This window comes from Carassius carassius, chromosome 29 (assembly GCF_963082965.1).
Source record: "Carassius carassius chromosome 29, fCarCar2.1, whole genome shotgun sequence".
In the NCBI taxonomy this organism is placed as follows: domain Eukaryota; kingdom Metazoa; phylum Chordata; class Actinopteri; order Cypriniformes; family Cyprinidae; genus Carassius; species Carassius carassius.
Window position 1 is genome coordinate 4,633,493 of NC_081783.1, and position 21,924 is coordinate 4,655,416.

The window sequence follows — 21,924 nt, forward strand, 5'->3', positions numbered from 1 at the left end:
TGTTTTAATTTTCTCCAAAATTTCTTGTTGATGTTTAATGCTGTCACCATAGTTGAGATTTTCATTGTTTTTTTGCCAGGTAAATGCTTTTCTGATTTTGTAAAAAATATATGTAATCGGATATTACCCCTTACCTAGCTGAAGTGATTTAAAAATGTTGCAGGGTTTACTTTTAAGCATTTTTTACTCAGAAATTGCTAGTAAGCTTTATAAGTAATTAGAAAGAAACAGCAAATAACACACTGAATTATATTATGAATGTGAAATATTTGCATATATTATACCGTTCAGAAGTGGCTTGACCGTATTTGAACTGTAAATTATGAGTAGTTTTAACTCAGAAAGCTTGTTCCAAGGTAGCTTCTGCAACACTCATTTGGTTTGTTATTCCAAAGGAGCAGCAGAATCAATTTTTTTCAGTCTTCCTGCATCTTAAGAATTTAAAGCCAAAGCCTGGATCCTGTGAAGCATAGTCTTGAATATGAATCACCTAGCTAATGACTCTTTAAGAAATCCATTGTATACACTCCACCTTGTCACATTCACTGCATTTGCAGCCTTTGATGGCTTATACAGTTCCTGTTTCTGTTTAAGAGTACTTGAAATTTCAAGATTTTAATAGCAAAATGTGGTCTTATGTCTCCAACGAGTTAAAAGATGCCATGCAGATGCAATGGGAGATGCATGTACTGGCGTTCCAGTTGTCACTATCACTTCCAGCCTGCCACATGCAGCCTTTGTGGTGGTTAAAATTGCCCAGTGACCAGTTTTTAAAATCACTGATCCCTGACACATTCCAATTCGGAATGAAGAGTCAGTCCCGATAACAATCCCCCAGTGACATCTAACTAGTGCAGAAGTGAAGTAGTGCCATGAATGAGAAGCAATGAGCTGCTGTGGGCAGAGCTTTTGCAAATGTCTTTGATGCATAATGATCTTTACGATACCACAAGCTTCTGTAGAGGAGCATTTTGTAGTCTGAATCTGAATACTGAAAAGGCAGTTTGGCCTTTTTAATTGTAGTGATATATCTGAATTTAGAAGCACTGGTGCACGCCTTATTCATTTGGTGCCTTGGTACCCTAGAGCCACTTGAGTGTTTCATTAAATAAATCAGTGGAGCGGGATTCCTGTAGCCTCAGTTAATAAAGGAAAAGTGTAACATTGTCAGCTTTAGGATTTCAATGAATATATTTTACATATTGAACAAGCAATACAAAGCCACATGTTTATGGCAAGGGCTATGAAGAAGTTGACATTTGAACACTCCGAAATGTGCTTTCTGACAATTTCTACCATAAAAGCCTGCTTTATTGGTTCTTCTACATAAATGAGCTCAAAAGGGGGTCATAATTGTCAGAGCACAGCACCTTTGGATCATCTTATGATTTCATGCTTTGTACAGAGTACAAAATTTGTTATGGCACTTGATCGCCACCGAGTTTCCAGCACATTCCTTTATGCCATTTCCCTGCTGGGATGTGTGAGCCTGCACATTTTCTACAGTGTTTCCACGGGTCTTAAATTGGAGCAGAAAGTCTTACATTTGTTGTTTTCCAATACAAATGTCTAAACATCTTTGAATCAAGATACATTTTCTTGAGATATAAAGTGATAAAAAGTCTTGTCTGCTGAGAAACTGAACTACATTACCCAAGTTTATGCTTAAAACTAAAACAAATTCCTTTCATTTGGTTATACAAACTTGTTTTCTCTTTGAATTGAGTTGATTTCATTGACCCAAGCATTGGCAGATATTTGTTTTTATTTTAATAAGAAACTCATTTTATTTTGATAAATTTCTCCCAAAAAATAAGGCTTTTCATTTAATGTCATTTTGCTTCACAGATGATCTTAATTTAAGAATATTTAGAAATTTACTCTGAATTGTTTTGCATAAAAATAATTGAAAAAGTAATAGGCTAGAGTTTGTTTGGAAGTTGTTTTATCAATGCTTAAAAATAAAAAAAATGCAAGACATTTAGAAACCACACTGAAATATTCTTCTATTCGCTTTCCATACATTTTCGTCATTTGGTCTTAAAGGAATGATTTACCCAAAAATGAAAATTTTGTCACAATTTACTTGCCCTCGTTTCATTCTATACATAAACCGGGGGGGAGAAAAATTATATGGCCTAAGATGTTTATTCTATTTTTCCTGGGGTGGGGGGAACAAGTGCATTTAAGTGCATTTTACTTAAAATAAGTAAAATTATCCGTCATGGGGTAAGAAAAATTATCTAAATGCAAACGTAAACAAGATTATTTTCCCCCATCAAACACCAGACATTGTCAAGTGTCAAAAATGGCATGTCCTTTTATACTGTAGATGAGGAGGCTGTATTTATTCATAGATTTACATTTCTTTGTGCCATATCTACATGCATATTTATTTGGTAGTTTCGGGGATGCATAGCACATTAGTAAGGCCGCTGTATGCAGAGCGGTAACACAAATTTATTTACTTAATTTATTTGGTCATCTTTATTTCCTACAAATACAAAAGCAAGACTTATTCTCTCTTTTTTTTTTTTTTTTTTTTAAACTTTTGGATTTTAGTATTCTTCCAATACTTGGTATTATGGCCAACTCCTCTTCATTTGTTCTCTATTTTGCAAGCCTTCTTGAGTAGAAATCAAATGTTAATTTCATTACTTTAATCTTTTCATGTATTCTTATTTTTTCTTAATTAGAGTATGTGGGCAAAAAAGCTGCTGCACACTGAAATAGACACATGTATATTAGTTCAATAACCAACCATTCTGCTGGTTTTCACCAGTTATAAGTGATTAAGAATTAAACTTATGTGTTGACTCACAGTATGAAGACGTCTTTTTGTCGGAGATGTTGCCATGGTGAATCATAATTTCGGAGCTCCACTGATCATGACATCTCATAGTCGTGGTGCATGTGCTAAACTCAGAGTCAACCTACTCAGAGTTGACTGAACTTACACAATCCAGCTGTTCTGAACCCGAAAACTCAGAGTTTCCCATCTTAGAGTAAGTCAACTCAGAGTTCAAGTTTTACCTCTTTATTGAAACAGGCCCCTGAAGAAACCATGGAGTGCTTTACATGATAAACAAATAATTTTGAGTTGGTATATTTTTATTGCGTTATTGCAGTTTCAAGAACAGGGCTGTATTTTTACTCCGATTGTATATATAAATGCTACGTGAATTTTATATGTAAGCATGTGACATTCACCCTATAAAAGATTATAAAAATATTAAATAAAAAAACCTTTGGCCAGTGTGGAATATCTGATTGTATCATGACAGCTTAAGTCAAGTGGGATGTGAAAGACTGCCATCTCTAAGAATCTTCTCCCACTGGTAATCTCCCCATCTCGTCAGGCTGCTGCTGATGCCTCTTCATCCTTTTGTCATTCAATATTACTTAAAACAGAATGAAATTTCCTTTATTTTTACCCAGACTGACACAAAAGCATGGTGCTTTTCTCAGTTCCCTTCTATCACATACATTTTGGAAATGGCTGCATTGGGAAAGTAATACTGACATAGTCAAGCTGTGCTAAACTACAGCGTACAACCATCTTAGGATCCTTCTTAACAAACACTATCACGACATACTCCCTAGATAGATCATCTCGTTTTGTCCCACTTATTTAGTCTAGCGAAACAAAATTGGTCAGTGGGGCAAGAAACAGAGATTGATGTGGTGCATGAAAGAATTGGTTTATCAAGATTTATCGTGAAAATCCAGTCTATTTTATATTTTAGTATGTCAAAGGTTTGACTTGTTCACTAGCTCACGTCAGTTTTGTCAAGTACATATGGTTTAGGGCAAGACCTGCCTCTCCAGGGCCCTTAAACATAAAAGGTATGTTTTATTATTCTACAGTATGATTGATTCTTAAAGGTAAAGGGTTTAACCAAAGAAATTTGCTAATTAACAACAGGCTTCCCTAACACTCCTCCATCTACCATTGTTTGGACAAACATATATAAAATAGCATAAAAATGTAGCCTAGAATTTGTTTACAGAAAACTGATGCATAAACAAGCCTTTAAGAGTTTTATAATGTGTTTTTCCACATTCATATCACAGATAGTATTTATATTCATATGGAGATTGGTATTCAATATTCATGCAAAGCTCTTGGTGAATTTTTGAGAGGGCTTCATACATGTGACCCCTTTCTGCAGGTCTGAATTCTCACAGCATGCATCTAAATAATTGGAATTCTGTTTGTTGGTAAAAAAACAAAAAACAAAAAAAAAACCTGTTAATTTCCCAGAAGTCATTGTGCGCTCATATATAGTGTACAAAATCAGATGGGATTTTTGGGGGTTTAAATAAAACATACATATTCTATTTCATACCTGGTTCACAATAGGCTTTCAGCAGTCTTATAATGCGTGGTGTAATTTGTAAATTTTTCACTTGATATTGGTGTTTCTTTGATAATTAAAGTCGCAAATGTTTACAATTTAATACTGTACATATATAATTCAATTTGAAACAGCAAGACCTAAAAGACAAAAAAAAGAAGAAAGTGTGTTTTCACTTTCATCCGTCTTTCTGCATCAGCATTCCATCTAAAAGTAATGCATTTCTAACATTAAACAAAAATATACTTTCTTCAAACAACTCAAGGCTTACAGAACTATGCTTCATGCTGCCATTCTAATGGAGAATTTTACTTGAAACTTTTTAAAAAAAGAGAGAGAGAGAGGAAAAAAGGCATGAAAGTGAAAGCTGTTTTGCTTCACAGGCTGCTGCTCTCGTGGGTTTACTGAGACATACGCATGCTGCTTTTTTGTCCGCTGAAATCTTGCGTGGGCCTCCATCATTATAGTTGACATGTGATGTGATGTAAAACAAGCAAATAATTTTCACCACTGTCTCTCTAGTTCGCAGAGAATCTGAGATTAAAGCACATCCAGCTGGTGGATTCAGGAAAGCAACTTTCTTAATTGTTCGATTCTTAAAGAAGTGGGGCTGTGGGAAGTCGTGGCCTAATGGTTAGAGAGTCGGACTTGCAATCGAAGGGTTGTGAGTTCGAGTCTCGGGCTGGCAGGAATTGTGGGTGGGTGGAGTGCATGTACAGTGCTCTCTCCACCCTCAATACCACGACTTAGGTGCCCTTGAGCAAGGCATCGAACCCCCAACTGCTCCTCGGGCGCTGCAGCATAAATGGCTGCCCACTGCTCTGGGTGTGTGTTCACAGTGTGTGTGTGTGTTCACTGCTCTGTGTGTGTGCACTTCGGATGGAATAAATGCATGAATTCTGAGTATGGGTCACCATACTTGGCTGAATGTCACGTCACTTTCACTTTGTCACTTCTGGCTCAAGCTCAGAGTGTGTGTTTGCATGTGTGATTGTGTGTGTGTGCGCTCTTGGGGCTGGAGGTGGAGGGGGTTGCGGAGGAGGTTGTTCTTAGGTGAAGAAACATACTAACAACAGATGGCATGCAAGGTTTATACATTTGACTCCCTTGATCTCATCTCTAAAAGTTTGATTGGCTCATTATTTACTGTGCAGATTGGCTCTACTGCCTTTCTGTTCTTAGTGCAGAGATGATCAAATGAGCTCTCTTGAATCTTTTATTGCATTTGCTCATTATTGTCATATAGCCACAATCTTTAAAAGGGACAAAACAAATCATAGGCATCCTGTTGTCTGTGTTAGGAACATTTTCAAAAAGATTAGTTAAAAAATTGAGATATTGTGTGCTAGTCGTATATTGTTGTCTGCCATAAACCCCATTAACTCATTATGAGTTAGCTATTAGCCCATGTTCATTAGCTTTGGTCATTCTGGTTCATTCCTAAACCAACTGTGTTCACTTTCAGCAGATCTGCATGTTATCAATCAATCAGTAATATCACTAAATAATAAGTGTTACTGAATAACACTTAAACTAAAACCAATACAAATGTGTTACTTGGAATGAAATACATGTTAGCCAAAATAAAATATAATATAAAAACTTTAAATGAAAAGGTAATGTTTCCTTGGAAACTAGCTTAAATTAAATGATTAACATGATGTACTAAAATAACTGAAACTGGAAAAAAAAAAAAAAAAAATATATATATATATATATATATATATATAGATAGATAGATAGATAGATAGATAGATAGATAGATAAAAAAACATTTAAACATTTTTATTTATTTATTTTTTACTAAAATTAACAAGAAGAGAAGCACAAAATATTATCAGAACTATACCTCAGTGACATCATTGAAGCAACTGATATAAGGTGCTTCGCTCAAGGGCATGATGGTGGCTCATGGCTGTCCTTGCATGTTTTGAGTCAAGACCTTACCAGGTATCAACCCTGAGTCAAACCATAGCACGAAATCATACTTGTGTAGAAATGTAGTCTCATGATTTGGATGCAATAGGTCACTGACTGAAAACTAAACAAATAAAAAACAAGAATAGTAACGTCTACTGTGTTCAATCTGAAAAGATAGCTGGACAATAAAGCATATTTGATGGGATTTCTAAACCTGAAAGAGAATGATAACCAGATCCCGGGCCGTTTTAATAATGCCTGGATAAAATGTCAATAGACATTAGGTAATTTCATCATGAATGTTTTTATTAAATTTGTGTAAAAGCCACTGTGGTTTCAATGCCAAGATTTTATATGAACAAAAGTCCTTGGGGAAAACAGGATAATCTCATTTCTATCTTCATGTGTTAAGCTATTGCCTTTAGTGTTTCAAAGGCGTCATTGACACAGGTGTTTGTTAACTTTGGCTTTTGAAAACTTCAGGGGTCATATGACGTTGCTAAAAAGAACTTTATTTTTTGTATTTGGTGTAATGCAATGTTTTTTATGCGTTTAAAATATTTAACAAAATGCATTTTTTCCCACATATTGTATATTATTGTTGCTCCTCTATGCCACGCCTTTCTGAAACGCGTCGATTTTTACAAAGCTCATTGGTCTGAAAAGTGAGGTGTGCTCTGATTGGCCAGCTATCCAGTGCATTGTGATTGGCTGAATTCCTCAAGTGTTTACGGAAATGTTACGCAACTTAACATACTGTGATGCCGTCTCCCAGCGCGATGAGACAAAACCAATAAAACCCATTACAAATGAGTCATTTGTTACATCCAGTGGGGACATAGTTACGGATTATAATGACTTATATTGCCTTTTTACACATTGCGTTGCATATTGCACCGCGTAAACATGAAACCATTTGTCTGCATTTGTGATCAGAGAAACGACAAACAGCAAGCGCTACTCTACACTGCTCAAAACTTGCATTTGAATCATCAGTGACAAATTATTTTAATATAAAAACATACTTACAGGTTGTGAGTCAGAACAGCTGGCATTGTAGGTTCAGGAAACAGTCATCCGTTAAATGTGCTGCAAACACATGGATATTTGGGTTGAACTGTTCTGGAACAGTGTTGAAAAATACAATTTAACCACTGATTTCTAGTTGTGCCATCTTTTGGAAAGTCAAATAAAGTATTTTCGCTTTCACAATGAAACACACATGACATGGCAACAATACTAAATCGAGAATCCAGGTTACCTCTTTCTTTGCGTGAACATTCGGCCGGTGTTATGCAAATCTTCCCACACAGTGATGTAGACATGTAGGGGTGTGTTTAAATAAGGCATTTTAGGAGGGCATGGACGAGTCTTAACTTTTATAAAGAATACCTCTTTGGGTTTGAGACTTTAGTCTTTGCAACTTCAGGGATCTTATCTATGCACAAACAGCTTGTAACACTCCAAAGAGAAAGGAAAACTTGAAATCACATCATATGACCACTTTAATAGCAGTTGAATGCAGACTAATTTGATGGAAAGGTTTCATTTTTTAATCATACCATTTAATATACTGTATATGACTGTTTAAATCACCATTTGAAAAAATATATTCAATAGCATTCAATGCTAAGATATTTTGTTGCTCAAGGCTGTGCTATAAAATATTTAACCTGCTTAACCTTTTACAATATGTCTGATCAAACTGCAGTTAAAGGGTATTTTTACATTTATTAATTAATCTTGCACACCAATAAAATATTATTGCTGAGAAAAGGGAATTAAGTTTTCTTTTAAATATGTTTTAGGAAATTTCCTGAAGTAGAATTATGGTAAAAAATCATAATAAATAAATAAATAAATAGAGGAGGACAATTCCTAGCCATCATCTTAAAAGCTTAAAAATGCCAGTCTGACACAATCAATGCGGTTGATTTTCGTTATGAAAATTGACGATCACTTGAATGAAGAAGAGGCATATATGCATATGCCCAAAACAAATGTTCATGTGATTATTAATACATTTTAATTAGGTTCCTTAGATACTTCCATTGTTCTTCCAACCACACTTCACCATAGTATTAAACATCACAGGGGAACATATTAAGCATTTAAGTTGCAATAAATTGTGCAGAAGCTATTGTACCCAAATGGTAGTGGCTTGTTTTCATGCCCATCAGGGTGCGTGTACTGTGCATCTGCTCCCACAGGTCCACTTCTGCCTATGTCTGTATGTGAAGATAATAAGAGAGTTTGTTGTAACACTTATATAGGCACCAGTACAGCCATTTACTTTCATCCATGTTCAGCATGGCAAGTGGAGTTAAAGGAATAGTACACCCAGAAATGAACATTTTCTTAAAATGTACTCAGCCTCAGGTCATCTAAGATATAGATGAGTTTTTTTCTTCATCAAAACAGATGCACACCAATGAATCATCTGCAGTAAATGGGTGCCGTCAGAAAAGTCCAAACAGCTGAAAAACAAAAACAAAAAACACACACAATAATAAACGTCACTCCCGCCTGTGAATTAATGTATTTTTAAGCAAAAATAAAATAAAATAGCCCTTCATCCATAATACTGTTTTCTACAATAATCTACAGTGATCATCTCATCTGAATCAGAAGAGACATATGCACAGATAAAGCACTGTGGAAAAGTGAAAATAGTGTAAAACAGTTCTAAAGATATGTTTGTGGATTCTGATTTGGAGGATGAGAGGAGATGGTGTTTATTTTTATTATTTTTTTTATTTTAGAGTTAAAATGCTTTAATGATAGATTTGTTCTATACAAACATACAGCTTTTCACTTCACAAGATGTAAACTGATGGACTGGAGTCGTGTAGATTACTTGTGGATTATTGTGGTGTTTATATCAGCTGTTTGGCATCATTCTGACGGCACCCATTCACATCAGATGCTGAATGCTTAATTTCTCAAAATCAGTTCCCATGAAGGAACAAACTAATTTACAGTTTGGATATTATATAATATATGTTTTTCAGAGTTGTAAATAAAGATTATTTGAGTATGTTTTTGTACAAGAAAACAATATTTATGTCTTTCTACATTCATGTTTCATGTTTAATTCAATGTGATACTTGCATTTCTAAAGTTTATTAGTAAGTGAAAACAGTTTCAAAGCCATTTCATTGTACAGTAGTTCTGTACTTAAATGCATATAGAAAAATTTTGTAATATTTAGAAAGTATAATGCCATTAATTTACAGAGCTTCATTAAAACAATAAAAAAATAAATGTATCTCATTTTCCGTTTATGCTCATGTTCATAACAGTAACTCACATATGCAAGCATTGGAGGATCTGTTATTGAGATGTTTATGACCATTCACAGTGTTATTTATTGATTCATTTGACCATCTTTCATGTTCTATAAATATGAGCCATACCTGAACCTTGGGGACATCTGGTGCACGCCAGCTCAGTCTCAGTCAAGGAGAGATGCGATACTGGATTTATGGCAGCAATGATAAGGCACAATAAGCATCAGTGCACCTCATCAAGCACTGCCAGTACAGCTCTGTGCTTGTGCCCGTCCTCTTGGCCACTCACTAGAAAGATGATGTTCTGGCAACGAGGAGACAGATTCTCCGTCTCAGCTAACAATAAAATGTAGCTTTTAAGCATCAGTTTGAATCCAGATCAAATTAAAGCAGTTCATTTACTTTCTCTACCATCATTGCCCCCCTGATACATGTTTAGGGTTCTCAAACCACAAAATAACCTACTTTAATAGTCCTACAAAATATAACAACATAAGAGTGGCACACCCAAGGAAAAAGGCAACAGGAAGACATGTTCCTGAAAATGGTCCATAACTCTATTAGTATCTAACTGGAACAGGAAATTAAATACACAAGAAATGTGTACCATTCTGCTATTCTTTTGAATACAACAGAGTGCTTTTCAATCCAAATATCCTGTCTTAATGCTGCACTACATGCTCTCCAAGATCAGTTTTCATCCTATTACAATAAACTTTAAATGAAACGGCTTTGTTTCATTTGTTTCATAAAACTTCTTCTTCTTCTTTTTATTTATTTTGCAATAGTCCAAATTAAGTACATCATTGCCTTTTTTTTGTAGTGCTAGCAGAATGGCAATGAAAGAAGTGAAAAATTTGAAAAAAGAATATATAGTGCAACAATGACAACTAGTTCTCTAGGGCACCCACTCGATTCTTGAGTGCTTTGTTTGCATTGCATGTTTCTATGGCAACACATTTTATGCTATGATGATCCTTGTCCAAGTGCCTTTAGCCTCAAGTTATGTGTGACTGAAAGACTTTCAAAAACAATGTTGTTATATTTGTTTCTTTATTATTGTTTGTGCAATGTATTTAGTTAAACCAAAAAAATATATATATATTATTATTGCTATTATTAATATAATGTGTGTATATATATATATATATATATATATATATATATATATATATATATATATATATAGTTAAACCTAAAATATACATATATTATTTTTGCTATTATAACTACAATATATATATATATATATGTATATATATATACATATATATACATTATAGTTATAATAGCAAAAATAATATATATATTTTTAGGTTTAACTATATATATATATATATATTAGAGAATTATATATTAGAGAAGCACCAATGTATCAGCCACCAGCATTTATCGGCCAATTTTTTTATTGTTTTAAAGCCATTGGCATATTAGAAATAGCATGAAAAGTCCTGATGCCAATGGTTTAATAATTAACTGCATGGAGATAACGAGTTACATGTCCGTTGCATAATCCAACATTTTTCTCTGGGCAAAATAATTTAATACTTGCCAAAACTAAATAAAACATGTACAAAATATAGTTTGTCAGATGGCATATTATTGCAAATGTGATGCTGCATATGAAATAAAAAAAATTAAAGTTTTTGTTTATAGACGTGTATAAATGTGTGTATATTTATTATGTATATATAAATACAAACACATTCATTTGTATATTTAAGAAAAGTATGTTATGTTTATGTTAAATATACATACAATATATATTTATATATATACGTAATAAATATACAAAGTACACAAGCATATATTATGTACTTTTATTTTGGATGAGATTAATCGCAATTAATAGTTTGACACTTTGAGCTGTATTTATCAGACATAAAGACATATCAGAGCACAGGTGCAGTCACAGCATTGCACCTCTAGACCAGATGAGCATTAAGTGCTTTGCCGAAGGGCAAACCAGCAGCGGTCACAGGAAGGGCCTAAAGCGTAATTTAAACCTGAATCTTCCAGGGCACAGTATACAGCTGTTCCCACTGAGCCACCTGCCCCCATAGTACATGAGACCCGAAAACATATAAAAGTCGATTAACTGTAATGCCATTGAAAGATGATTGACAAGGTGAGTTCAGTGCCCAGTGAGGAGGCCATCTTCCTAGATTAAGCTCGGTCCCATCTCTTGAACACTCCGGTTTGGCCTGTGTTCACCCCTAAGCTGTTGTGCTCAAGGAAAGGAAGTTGTGAATTTGTGATGCATAGCCTATAAAGCTCAGAAGGATTCACCTGTTCCCTCCAGTCATCTTTGGCCCTGTCTATTGCCAAGCTTAACCAAGGAGAAGGAGAGGTACAAAAATGTGTTCATTTTTCATGAAACATCTTTTGCTTATTAGGCCTAAATTGTAATTGACCATGAATAAATCTAGTTCTTTCTCCTGAACTGGTTTACTAGAATTCAGGTTTGGCTGTCCATATAAAGACTGACCACCTCGTGTCTCACATGAACTCACTGCCCTATCTGACTGACACATCTGTCGTTCCCAGCACAACATGGACACCAAGTCCCGTGGAAATTCACACAACCCAACCTGAATGTTTCTTCTCCTTTTCACCTTTTATTTCTTTGAGAAGTGTCACACTAGTCCCATAGTGTCAGTCTTGACGCTGTGCCATATCTTCGGATGATATGTGGTCTAGGAAGACACACCACATGTGTTGTACAGACATTGGGCATTAAATTGCATCATAAGTTAAATGGCAATAAACCAATTGAGAATATTCTGGGATTAGTTTATTATCATTGAAATAGTTAATGTTATTGATTTATCTTGTTAGTTGTTGGATACACTACCATCCAAAGGTTTTTAATGTTTTTGAAAGAAGTCTCTTGTGCTCACTAACCTTGCATTTATTTGAACAAAAATACTGTAAAAATTGCAGTTTCATCTGACCATAGAAGCCAGACTTTGAAGTTCCAGTCGTGTCTGACAACTGAATATGCTGGAGTTAGTTTTTTGATGAGCAAGGAGAATTTTTCTTGAAACCCTCCCAAACAACGTACAGTGATATACTGTAGGAGCTGTTTTATTAGGCTTTTTGACCACAAGACATAACTAATATCTGCAGTTCTCCAGCTGTGCTCCTTGGAGAGTCTTTGGCCACTCAAACTCTCCTCCTAACCATACATAAGGAAAATAAAGACACACAGCGTCTTCCATGCTGACTTTTAAGATCTTTAGTTGATTGGAACTTCTTAATTATTGGGATTTTCCATGCTTTAGCTCTTTAGCTCTTACAGCCTATTACTTTCTATTTTGTGAAGCTTAACAATCTTATTCTGCACATCAGATATTTTCTTTGGTTTGACTCCTTGTGATAGATGGAATTTGGCCTGTTTTCCTTATATTTATAAACCTGTGGAACGGGAATTAATGGCTGGACAATTCCATGCTCCTAGTCACCCTGTTGTTCTAAAAAAAAAAATTAATTTGAATGGGAATATACTTTATATTATAGAGATATTTTACTTTAAATAATTTTTATGGGTGCCAATAATTGTGGCCAACATGCACTGAAAAAAATTAAAGAAAATGAATGATGTGAATTTTCTCCCCACTTTCCATGCTTTTACTTCAGTGAAAGGTTAGGATTTTGTAAACTTTTTGTTGGAAAGATCAAAAAGATAAATGATGCAAATTTATTTACACAAACGCCTTTGCTCATTTACCAAAGGTGCCAATATTATTGGAGGGAACTCTATATGTCATTTTTAACATTATACATTTTGTGTGTGTGTGTGTGTGTGTGTCACTTTTGATCCATATAACTGTTAGTATTAAGTATAATATATGTATTCAATTCTTAAAATAAATAAATAAATACATAAAATCAGTCAATCTTTCTGCCCCCAAATATTTTTGTATGTAGTCAGATTTTTGGATTGTCAAAAAAACATTTCTATCATATATTGCAAACAAAATAAATAAAATGCATGAACACTTTTATAGTTTTCAGGTAGAATGCTGTAGAAAGCAATGGATGCATGATGTTTTTGCTTTTCCTCTGGCACTTTAGTCTCACTCTCACATCTTTTACACGTCTTTATGCATCTTTACAAGTCACATCAGAGGTGTGATACATTTTTGTTATCACAATCAATAAATTCATCTCAATCTAGAAATGAAGAATTAACTTTTGAGCATGTGATACACTATTACCCACAAATGATTCTTGTGTGAATAGAATAATTCCTTAAGCATGCATTCAAAGGTATGTCACCAAATAGTATAAACACTACACAGTGTATATATAGAAACAAATTCATATAGATCATGGCTGGCTTGAGGGCGACTACATTTTCTGTAGATTTTCTTGGGTGAACTATTCCTTTAAGGCCATTAAATGATATTTTTGTATAGATGATGCACAAATAAACAATCATTAATAAATCGGAATTACTGATATTTTCTTTTTACTCGACCCAGTGATTTTTTTCTTTATATCCAGCATTGATTTTAGTATCTACATTTACCATATTAAATAAAATGGCTTTTTTTTCTTTTTCTTCTCATCAGGTGGAGTCAGTTTAAAACAGGGCCAATAGTGTCTAATGACAGCACTTTAGCTTAGCAGGGTTTTTAATGAGTCTTTTGCTTGCAGATATATCTCGATTTGTCATGGCACTTTCAAACTGCGTTATAATCTTTCATATAAGAGCTTTAAAATCAATGATGCATATACTACTACTGGTCCTCATTAAACCTTTGTATGGCCTGAACTACTGTTTCAGTAAAGCATTTTCACAAAAAAAAATCAAGATCTAAAGACTTGACGTGTGTACTTGTGCCGTTTTTGCAGTACACTCTCCAGTCTCGATCACCTTGGTTATGTTTGAATCATTGCGGCATGCTGATTTATTATTACCATCCGACGTGAGGTGACAAAGCCAAATCTTCATTAATTAAAAACCGAAACGTGTCTGAGAGGTGTAACAGATGTGTTTTAACAATGGCAATTACGGCAGCCTAGAACAGCCAAGTGACAAATAGCCACTCTGTTTGTTGAGTCTGTATCTATGTGTGTCCCCTAGGTGACAGCTTTATGTGTCTCGGTGATCTGCTTCGCTTTGGAGAGTGTGAATCTGTTATTTTCATTCAAGACAAAACCAAGCCATGGTTACCATTTAAATGGAAAGCAGTAATGGTAATGCTAAAGACAAAGGGTTCTTTGTTTGAGCCTGTAAATCACTCTATTGCTTAAATGTTATGAATATTTATGACAGATTTTTAAAAAACATTTTCACTAATTAATATGCCAGTGTTCTTTTGTGTAAATAGAATGTGCATTTTATTCTCTCTTTCGCAGTTCAGATGCAAGATAATTAAGGACAGTCTTCTGCGAGCTCAGTAACGTTACCTGTGGCACCCATTAACAGACACTGTCGATTTTCTTTGATGATCACCTTTACCTCAGAGCCCACAGAAAGCACAGGCACATCTCACACCAAATGATAGTTCTTTAATGACACTAGTGACTGTATGGACTGCTGTAATTAGAGACGGCACATTTTCTGAAAATGAAATAAGACATTATCACATCATAGCTAAGAAACTATGCTCATCAATTACCCTAAGATTGTCTGCGACTTCACTAATGACCTATATTTATGCACTATAAGATAGAGTAAGATGGCCCCTTAAGGACATTGTGCATTTAATTTATATTGTAATATATTTTGATAGAAGTTTAGCATGTGCAGAATGATGATGCATCAGCCAGTGTGTTATTAAAGGAATTAAATATCAACAAAATCCATCTTTGCATTTCAGAAGTGGCACACAAGCGCCATCTGAAGTGGCATTTAGATGTATTTACACACTGTTTAATGCTGCACAGAGATGCCACAATTGCATTTACGTGACAATTACAATTGCATAAATAAGGTTAGGAGGTTAATGTGTTAAATATAAAATGTACTAAATATAGAAATATGAAATCGTTTTTTTATTTTTTTTATATGAAGCTAAATCCACCAGTAGGTGCTGAGTCTCTGTTTTAATGAGGAAGACATTGATTCACTCATTCAACCCGATTCATTCAAAATGGTTAATTTATTCAGGAATGAAGACAGTTACCTGCTGATTTCAGAACTGTGAACTAGCATACTACTCTTATCTATGCCCTTGAAATACAAGCTAAAAAATAGCATGAGTAATATACTAATATACTTTGCGCTTTCAAATTTAACATCTGAATGTTTTACTGAATCATTGACTCACTCGATTCATTTAAAAATTCATTCAGGAACATAACACTACTGTGTTGATCAGAGTTGCAATAAACGGTGAAACAGAGCAAAACAGTCTATATTGGCAATCACGGGCCCAATTCCCAATGGGCCCCCCACCCTTGAAAATATATATTCCAGACTTTTCAAGGGCCCTCTCTTCCTTTGGGGCTCTGGTTATCAGTACTGGTTTTACCCCCAGTCCAATGGAATACTGGCTTCATATAACATAACATTATTCATTTATTTATTATACACCATTATATAAAGCATCAAATAGTGTTTTTAAATGGAAGGCAAAAGAGTGTCCGAACCAAGCCTGTGTCAGTAGATTGACATTATATTTCAAAACCAGGCTGTTTGAACTAAAACATAAATATTGGCAATTGTGTTAAATAATTGAATAACCAATGACAGACAGAGCAGAAGGGGATATGTTTTACTACACAAATCTAAAAAAATAGTAGCATGTCCACAAATCCCTCAGTAATAAATAGACACAAATGTCTTTCACATCCACCATAATACAATGATCTTTCCAGAGACACAAAATTAGATCAAAACCTCTAAACTGTTTCGACTGACGGAATCACAAATATGTTGATATTTTAGAGGAAATTATAAAACTGATAAATAGTGTTCTTGAAAATACATGTCTGATATGTTTAACATGTTTTAGTGTTGTACTGTTCACTTCAGCTTTCTGTGCAGTTACATTTTATATATATGTATATATATATATATATATATATATATATCATGCATTAATGCATGTTGCAGGTATAAGAGCACTTGTTGAAATTTTTGGTATGTGTCATACTGCAGACTGATCTTTGTTGTAGCTGTTGTTCCATCATTAAATGACAATATATCTCTGCTCAAGTGGAGCAGAAGTAGTCAATATCACCTTGTGCACCATGTAGAGTGTAAGCTCAGATTTGCCGGTAGCCATCAGCAGATGAACTGGCCCTCCTAGGACTAAGCTCATCATCCAGAGCTCAGGCACCGAGGCAGAGAGACAACGAGATTCCTGACTGCTCTCAAAAGTGCTTGTGACATTATATGTTGCCAATAAGATTGCTGAAATGAGTGGACTAATTGTACACTGACCAAGTGTTAGGACTTGTTATTTTTTTATGTGTTCTTGTAATTGTTAGTGTTGTAATTTCTGATTTAGAGTTCTGTTCAAATGCTTTTTAAAATGGTTTGTGCAATGTTAGTCATGATAAAGAAGTGCAAAACTAAAGTTCACTTGTTTTGATTAACAAATTTTTTTTTTATATTGTTTTTGATGTTTTTGTGAAATACTTAGATCTCATATTCTAGCATTTATTTTTCAGCTTAGATTTAGAATGTATTTAATTACATAATGCATATTATAACATATTATTTACAATAAAAGTTAGTCAAACACATACATTTTCCAAATACTGTATGTGCTAACCAAAAGTTGCACAGGTAACTATAGCAACAACACACTGCTTGGCAACTTTTAATTATAATCAGTATAATTAAAGGTAGCATAAAACATATCAAAAATATGTAGAGAAAATATTGAAAGTTTCTAAAAGTTTAGAAAGTCTTTTAGTTGGAGCTTTAGCCCAAAATGACCTTTTAATATTTACCATGTCTTGCAAAAATATTCATGACCCCCCCCCCACCCCCCCACACACACATTTTATGTTTTCACCTTTTGCTAAATGCGAAAGTGTTCATACCCCTTAATTATTATTTTGTCTCTCGCTCACAAGGCACTCAAAAATCAGTGAGGGAAAACCCTCACACTATGTACGATTTCTTTAATGCTTGACGTAATTAAGAATTCACATTCATATGACAGAGTCTGGACTTGTTAAGATGTCCTCAATCAAAGAGTTTATTTAATTAGCATGTGGCTTTATCTGGGGTTAAGCAGCAATGCATTATATGCATATTCAATTAGACGGATAAAAGTCCAAACCGCACTATGGGGTTGCTGGTGGTAACTGTGCCGCAGGGCTCCGCCGGTCCTGCTTACATGTCAGAGATAATTCCCAGCAATGAACATCATGGTGATTTTTTTGTCTCCTAAATCTCACCAGGACGTATTAATATAATGGGCCATATTCGTTTAGCTAATCAGAGCATGTAGGGACATTTGCTTGGAAAGGCAAATGGTGCTGTTCAACTAAGCCATGCATTCAGCATGAAATGAATCGAGGAAGATTTTTTTTTCTGCTCGCTCATGAGACGCACAGGTTCTTTCTTTCTTTCTTTTTTTTAACTTTGATAAACTGCTGATTATGGCAGTTTTACGGTCAATTAAATTTTCAACAAACAGTTGCCTGAAGTAATGTTTAAGGTGGCTAAAATGCAGACGCAGTACATACGTCTTTTTTTTTTTGCTTACTCAAATAAAAGAAATTAGTTTGGATGTTGTGCATTAATTTTTCATTACCGATGCAGATAATTCCACAAGATCATATTATGTTTCTGTAAAGTTTTCTTTGCTGGTATTGACAGGAAGTGAAAACAATCTCTTTATCGACATTCATCAAACCGTGAGGTCTGGAACCGCCTCTGGACCTTCTGTTCTCCTCCTTATTTTGTGGAGATGACATTAGTGTTGACATCCACCCTACAGTACATCATGCCAGTTTTTATGAGGTAGAACAGATTGATCTTAAAGATGAAACCCCACCAACTAAACTCTTTCTTGCAGTGTGAGATGGATTCATACTGTAGTATTTTGAAGTACTGGGTGTTTTACTTAAGGGATGTTATTCATATTTTACAATCTGGCCCAGAATGAAATAAATAATGCTTTTGTGAGAGCAGGGCATCCGATATTATAAGATGTTCCACTTCATTTTGAAGTTGTCTGGATGGGGACCTAAGAAACTTATCTTTTCTTACAAAGTGCTACCACACATAATTTCACAACAATGCCAAGACAAACATGGAGTTTGACAAGCAAGAAAGACCGGCTCTACTTGCTTTGTGTGATATATTTCACAACAAAGAGCGTAACAGGAAGAGAAAGGTGAGATGCACAGCTTCAGTGAGAAGGCTGTAGTGTCATGAGCAGCATGGGTTATGTTTTCAGTTCATTATGTTTGTTGTGTACATCTCACCCACTAAAGGTTAGTGAAATGTGTACATGGTAATACTTAACAGTGTCCATGACATCCATTGCAAACTATTATAATTTTTTAAATAATAACAGTAGAAGATTTTCCATTTAACATGTAGTGTTATTGTTAACTAAAACTATTTTTTTTTAAGTTTTTGGTTAAAGAAAAAAATAAAACAAATAATAATAATAATAATAATAATAATAATACTAATAAAAAAAAACATCAGAAATGTTTAAAACAAAAACTTACAATATATAAAATGTTACAAATATTAATAAATGGTTTGGCAGTACATATACCTCTAAATAATACTAAAATAAATAAAGAAAAAAAAATGATTGAATGCCACTAGTAGAATTTATTGTAAAAAGACTGCATGGATGCATACAGTTTACTAGTTTTACTTGTCTCAGTGGTGTAAAGCAATAAACATATTTAATTATGCACATGTGTTAATGTGCTAATTTGTTCTAAAAATAAATTTTGAAAAATAGTCATTGGAAAATGATTTTAGGTACACAGAAAAAAAGGGATTTAAAATGAAACAAAATTATTCAAAAATTGCTAGCAAATTTCATGAATAAAGACAAATGGAAAGCGAAGTTGACCGACTGAAATCATCAATCATCTGAAAATCGTGTGTATAGATAGAAGAGTTTACACCTGACTACTAGTTGAAATTTAAACAAAATTCACAGGTTTCAGATGCAAATACAGATAATACATACTTATTATATGTGTCAATAAAGCAATTATTTAAAGGAACAGTTCACCCTTAAATTTAAAGCTTCATGTGAAATGTAAAGCTGCTTATCTATAAGAAACAAAGCCAGCATTAAGGTGTTTTAACTTTCAGACATCACTTCTGGCCCAAATATGATTCCAAAATCCAGAATGCTTTCTCAAGTGCTGGATTTTAATGTAAGAGGACAGCAATGGAGGACTTTTTCTCTCTCACATCAAAATAAGCCATTATATTTTCTTAGTTGTTAAACTAAACACATATGTTGAAGAAACTAAACTGTTTCTCTAAGCAGATTTCTCTCCTGAATCAGAAGAGACAGCTTTTTCAATATTACAGATAGAGGGCTCTAATGATGAATTTGTTTCTTACGAACACACAGCTTTTCGCCTCACAAGAAGTTAATTGATGGACTGGAGTGGATTATTTTGACGGCACCCATTCACTGCAGATGATCCATTGGCGAGCAAGTGATATAATTAAAAATTTCTCCAAATCTGTTTTGATGAGGGAAACAAAATCATATACAGTACATCCCGGATGGTCTGAGGGTGAGTTTTTTGGTGAACCATTCCTTTAATGTGCCGATTTGAAACTTAAACTGGTGTAAATCCATTATGAAAACCACAGTGCACAGATTTGAGAAAATACATGGCAATAGGACAACGAGCATCCGCAATAGCTCTAAAACTTGAGTTAAGTGTGCTGTTGGGCAGTGTCATGTCAAAACGGTATGTTCAATTTGCTTAAAAACTCCAATAATAAGTCTGACAATGTAAGGGTCATGTGTCAAATGGTTTAAATGAATATGCTGGGCTTGACAGAGTCAGGTGCAGAATATAAATGCTGTTACTGTTTATATAGGCCTCAGCAGGTGAACGAACAGGCGAAACCAAATCTTGCCCCGAAACAACAAAGGAAAGTATCACATTACCCTCAGGCTAGTTTATACTCGGATAATTATAATTCAATAAATACAGAAGTTTGGCTTAAAGTCTCAAGAAGACTGTCACACTCTAGATCATCAGTTTAGCATTTAACGTGACATATCCTACAGCGATACGGCATCGACAAAGAGTTTAAACAAAGCACGGAAAGACTGCGTGACCTAACACTGAGGATCCCTCACAGTGATTTAATGCTTTGAACCCACTGCAAGTGTGCACTGAATAATTACACTGTCAAGTACCATTTTCACTCTTTAGCAAAATCGCTGTCTGTGACATTTCTCTGATAGACTCATGTGATAATTACCATTAAGACTATCAGCAAATGTGTTGCATGTTATTAATTAGTATCATTGTTAGAAGGTTAACGTTATTGTTGAATGCTAAATGTCTCGTTCGTTGCATCAGACCGAGCAGATAATGCATTTATGGGGCTGTCTGCTTGTGTTGACTCACAACATTTCATTGCTTTCCTATTAAAGAATTGCTTCGTTTTGTTCTTCCAGAAAGCCAGGTAACAATGGAGGCAAACATGAGTGAAGGAAAGGTGAATGAATCTACTCCTTGCATCTCTGAAAACAAGAAGAGACATATCAGTGCGAGGCTGGGTTTGAGTACAGTCACAGGGTTGACTTGTTTTGTTTGACAGTCTAATTTCTCCTCAGTCTACAGAAGTATATGCGTCTTGTCAGGAAGCAGCAGGAATAAAAGGTAGAGTGAATTCTGGTGTTAAACTGCACCTCTTGAACAGAAACAAACAACAAACAGATATCTCTTTTTTTCATTTTTCAGTTATACCCTCCGTCGGTAAGCGATCGCTGTATAACAATCACCTATAGTCTGTTGGCTTTACCTCTGCAGAGTCTTTCAATGTCACTGTAATCTGTTTTTAATTGCATGGGTGGGTGCCGTTATCCTCTTTATAGTTCTTCTTAGCTTAATACAGCTCAGTCTTTATGTGACTCAAATGATGCTAAAGGCATCAGAGTCTTTCGGTAAGAGGATATTACGGCGCACATGATAACAAGATTGAGTCATGTTAACACTGTTTACTATAATCTACTTGCAAGTACAGTTATCTAGGGTGTCATCAACAAATATAATGTGAGCTGCAGCTGCTGATTCCCACAAATGACTCAAAAATAAGAATCAATTATAGTTACCCATATGGCTCCACTGCTTTTGCACGCACAAAGAGCTTAATTGCATGTGGATTTGTTAATAAACAAATCCACAAGGCCCCTCTCGGTGACGACCACTGC